This window comes from Teleopsis dalmanni, unplaced genomic scaffold, assembly GCF_002237135.1.
Source record: "Teleopsis dalmanni isolate 2A unplaced genomic scaffold, ASM223713v2 unscaffolded_contig_3232, whole genome shotgun sequence".
Classification (NCBI taxonomy): Eukaryota; Metazoa; Arthropoda; class Insecta; order Diptera; family Diopsidae; genus Teleopsis; species Teleopsis dalmanni.
The window spans coordinates 1-5,370 of record NW_024034614.1 but is presented as its reverse complement, the minus strand read 5'-3'; the positions used below and the strand labels follow the sequence as shown (position 1 = coordinate 5,370).

The 5,370-nt window shown below is 27.3% G+C and overlaps 1 long non-coding RNA gene across 2 annotated transcripts; it reads left to right on the top strand.

Moving 5' to 3' along the window:
• Positions 1-1,122: 1,122 nt before the first annotated feature.
• On the top strand, positions 1,123-1,616 carry LOC119665015. Of its 2 annotated transcripts, none has more exons than XR_005251326.1 (3): positions 1,123-1,231; positions 1,337-1,442; positions 1,513-1,616. It is a non-coding gene; the product is annotated as an uncharacterized LOC119665015 (long non-coding RNA). The 2 variants fall into 2 exon arrangements; XR_005251325.1 differs by having other exon boundaries at positions 1,334-1,442.
• The last annotated feature ends 3,754 nt before the right edge of the window (positions 1,617-5,370 follow it).

The window sequence follows — 5,370 nt, the reverse complement described above, 5'->3', positions numbered from 1 at the left end:
CTTTGATTAATTTCAAGAGACTAAAGGTGTTTAGTTATCCTGGACATTACTACAGATTTACTAGTTTATATTCCAATCACCGTTAAGTAAGTCTTGTGTCTCACTTTGGAGTTGAACGCGTTGTGGTATCAGGAGAATAGTTTCGACTTCTTATTTATATTATATATGATCAACTAACTGATTTCCGTGGCTTAAAAGAGATTGTAAGTTTTCTATTGTATATATATTCGTATATTTAAAGGCAATTAAATCAAATGCCTATCACATTTTTTCATTATTTGGAAATTTTTGCAAGGCACGCGTATATTATCAAAATAAGCCGACATAATAACAACTCATGGTAAGAAGAGATCGTGAACAGCACCTGACATATTCAAATATTTCATTTAAGGCGGCAGTTAAAAATTAAATCTAGTGTTTTCTTCTCTACAGAATTTTCTACGAGTTCTTCTTTTTTCTATTATTATCATATTGTTTTTGTTATTTTTTTCGACTTAAGCCACTTGTGTATACAACGTGGGCTTACGTATTTTAATGACTTTATTTATTGATCACATTTAATTGAAGTTTTTCTGCTGTTATTATATTTTTGCTTGTATCTAGATACTTGGTACTGAGATTTTCCTATTTGGTACCTTTTTTGCGATATACGACTTTTGTTTTTTATAGCGTCTTGCTGTTAAGGTTAATATTTAATACTTAATTATTTTTCTGATCAGGTGCTATGTAATGGAGAACCTCAGATAAACCATATGTAGACAAGACAATGTATTTGAATATAATATACATGAATAAAAGAAATTCGTGCAAAAAAAAAATTAATAAAAAAAATTTATAAATAAAAAAATTTTAAATAATAAAATTTTAAATAATAAAATTTTAAATAAAAAAAAATTAAATAAAAAAATTTTAAATTAAAAAAAGTTTAATTAAAATAAAGTTTACAAGAACTCACGTCATGCAAAAATTTTGAACTTAGGCGATTGGTATCTGAATTTGTATTTAAAATTTATATTTATTTGTATTTATATTGTATTTATATTGTATTTATATTTAAGTAAACTGTGATAATTTATAATAATGTCAGTTAGTTGGAAAATAAGTTTTTGAAATATTGTTGTTATTAAAAATAATAGTGTGTGTTTGAAACACAGATATTATCTTCAATGTATAGAAGATAATAAACGTTCCACAGAAATTCAAGTTGATCGCAAACGAACACGTGAATAGTGTGGGAATAATCACAACAATATTTTAAAATTTATATTTAATATTTAAAATTATATTAACAATACTTGAAATAAATAATAAATATATTTTTTATTAATTTTAGAAGTCTTATGACGATGCATTGGTTTGCCTTGGCTGTGATTACATGCCTACTACTGACGATACTGACGATGGGCATATATAATTTCCGTTTATTTTTAGAAATACGTGAAGTAAGTTCAAATAAATAATTAATATATATTTAACAATATTTAAAAAACTGTAAAAATAATTTTGATCTAGCTTAAAAGGCCAGGATAACGAAAATTTAGACAGTGTACGTGCCAATTTTTATACGCCGTCCGGTCCGTCGACCCGGATTTCAATTTTTAATCGTTTATTTTATTGGTTTTGAATGATTGGTTTTGAATAAATTTTTTTGTTGTTCAACAATTTAATTAGTATGTTCAATTTAATTTGTTAGTTTGTAAGTTAGTATGTAAGATAGTGCATTGAAAGTGTGTCCCTCATAGCACTTCATTAAATAATTAAATAAAAAAAATATGCACACATCTCTCAAATTAAGTAATACTTTTTCTGGAAACCCGAAATAATTCGTCGCTAAAAATAAATTCTATCTGTATAATAAAATATAATAAGAAAAGAGTATATCATTCATCTGGATCTACAAGAGCACAAAAATTCAGAAATTCAATAAAATGATACTACAGGAGACTTCTTTGGGATGGATAGTCTCAGGTAATATTGATATAAGAACTGAAAGTACTACACTCGATATAGCAGATATCGACTTCTAATATTCTCTTTAAAAGATGTCGTACTCAATTACAAATGTAATTCTACACTGTAAGCAGAATCGACATTATTATTGGATCTGATTTGATGCCTGAAATTTTACAAACAAAAATTCAGAAATTCAATGGAATGATACTACAGGAGACTTCTTTGGGATGGATAGTCTCAGGTAATATCGATATAAAAACAGTAAGTACTACAATCGATATAACAGATATCGACTTCACACAGATAAGCTGTCAAGGGAAATACAATTTCTCACTGATAAAATGTGTGTTATGGGTAAACAGATCGATACTGATAAAGAGATTTATATGATAATTTAAAATATCAACATGGGAATGAGTTGTACAATATATTAAATATATAACTTACAATATAGAATATATCAAATTTAGAAGAGTTTAATCAAAACAATTATTAATTATTTGAGTTCAAGCGCTCCAACACAAGCATTACTGAGATGGAAAAAGAATTTAAGTTTTTGCGTAGCGAAAATAAACATTTGAACGGTGATAAACTTTTGATGGAAGAAGAAATATATGATTTGAAAACGTGACTAGAAACGGAAGAAGGAGGCAAAACTAAAGCAGTCGCACTATAGATTAAGTTAGAACACGAAAAAGATGAACTTCCAGAATAAATAAAATTAACTCAAGATTACTGTTCCACTAATGTGGAGCCAGATCCTTTCGCATTACGTTCAAAATAATATTACAAGATAATATTATAATGGTATTAAGGAAAAACACAAAAGTATTGGAAATTAAATCAATTAACTCCTAATTGGTTGAATATAAAAAAAAATGTATGCTAAATATGTATATATGCTAAAAGTATTAAAGCGCTAAAGAAAGCTCTAATGATATATAAAAATTTAACATTTAAAAAAAATCACTTTAAGTCTCAAAGAAACGTGACCATTATAAACGGAAAGAAGAATTGGAACTAAACTTAAAGCATGGTTATTTAAAGCGTGCCTTTATCGTTCATAGATTCAAATTCTTGCACTTAGAAAACAATCCTTAGAAACAATCATTCGTGGTGTAAGAGTAAAGACGTTTCTTTTACTTAAATATATCTTGGACAAAAATGTTCATAAAGGTCCATTTTTTAGACAAGATAATGGCAAGCGTGATCGATATCAAAGATATATAAATTTCATTAAAACTGTATTCCCTGTTAAAAATAATCATTATAAATGTTTCGGTGGTTAAGTTTACACTCTTAATTGTATATTACAATTGCCCTATAATCCTTTCAAGAAACATCCAACACTTTTATAAATCTAATCTGGAAAACTAAACCAAGGTTGTTTATAAAACACATTTTTAAATATAAGACCAATGTCAGGTCTCAACACTCATCCATCAATTAATGAAATAAGATACAGCTTACCCAGACTGGTATCAATGAAGATTATCGAGCATTCAAAATTTCGTAGGAGCAGCAATTGCAAATCAGATGATTAAAGGTTTCTGGAAATTAAAAAAGTATGTCACGAAGAATTTGTTTTTAGACAATCTAATGATAATAACATTTTAAATTGAATTCCTTCCACTGATACAGCAAACAATATCACTTTACCAGTACAGAGATACTTTATAGGCTGACCATGGTGTTAATAAAATTTTTCTAAATAAAATCAACAGTCCAAAATATATAGAATTTACGTTAAAAGTAGACACAATGCTTGATCAGTACCCAGAACAGTTCAAATCAAAAACTTTGATATGGATCGCCTTTTATTAAAACATCCTTCAGATAACCTCTAAAAAATATTTGGTAAGTATTGATTTTTAAATGGCACTAAAAAATCATATGTATAATATACTAATATGCTGTTCGTATTCGGTTTTACGAAGTATTCGAAAAATTCGAATAATCGAATTGTAAACGAAGTCTTCGAAGTTGAAAATAAATCCGGATTTTTTTTAAATTCGAAGCCTTCGAATATTCGAATTTTATGCGCAGTGAAAATATTCGAATTATTCGAAGACTTCGAAAGCAAAAGTTAAAGAGTATAAGAGAGCACAAAATGCAAACAAACGTGCATCACACACGAAGTATTCGAAGAATTCGAATAATCGAATAGTAAACAAGATTCTCGAAGTTGGAAATAAATCCGGATTTTTTTTAAATTCGAAACCTTCGAATATTCGGATTTTATGCACAAAATGCAAACAAACGTGCATCACACAAGTTGTTTAAGGGATGATAGAATTTACTTTGTTTGCACGATTTAGTGTTTTTTTGTGTGTGTTGTTTGTAATTTTTGTTTTATTTTATTTTATATATTTTATTATATATTATTAAATTAAAAATTTACATTTTAATTAACTTATAATTTATATTAAAAAAATTATATTAATGAAAATTTTAAATATAATATGAAATACATACGTGTACCAGAGGCAAGGCGTCGAATGGTTCAGAGTGTTCACTGAACACCTTAACAAAGCTTCCTTTTTAGATCTTTCTTTTATTAGGTAAATAATCTCGCTATTTTGCTACTTAACATTTTTTATAATAGCTTTTCCAAACAGATTAACATAAACACAAAACATACAATACAAACAAAATCACACATACACATGTTAGTTGCACCCAACATTACTTATATATAAGAGAAAACACATTCCTCTTAAAATATACTATTTTTTATTTAAGTAATAGGCTATTGAAGCACCCCGACCTAAAAGATCTGTTGTGCGCCTAAAATATGCTAAGGTTCAGAATAAAAACTGCACCGCGCTGCTTACAAAGCATGCAAATAAAATAACATTCACATTGGGACTATGTTTAATATTGAATAAACACAAAACATACAAACAAATATAAAAATAAAATAAAATAACATATTTTACGCGCAAAATATGTACGTAAAATAATCATAACTCTTAAGTTAATGTGTACAAGCGGTTCAATAAAAAAGTGAACCTCCAATGTTATGCAAAGTAAATACAAAAGAGAAAAGAAATGACTGAGCGAAAATCGCTTTACATTTGACTGGAGGTTCAGTCGACTAATTTGAATCCCAAGTTCATACAAAGCGTGCAAATACAATCAAAGTCACGGAAAAGTCAAAGTCAAAGTCACGGAACAGTGCATAGTAAATACAAAGTAAAAGAGTAAATGAATGCACGAGAGTTCTTACTCTTATGTAGAGGTTGGAAATAAACCAAAAACAAAGTCATTATTGCAATTTTATACTAGCAAATGGTAAAAGTAAAGAAAAAATTTGAAAAAATTTGAAGTTAAAAATAATAATTTAATTTATATTTGATTCAAATATCTTTTTTAAACGATGTTCTAAAAAAAAGGTTTTAATTCATAAAATGAATA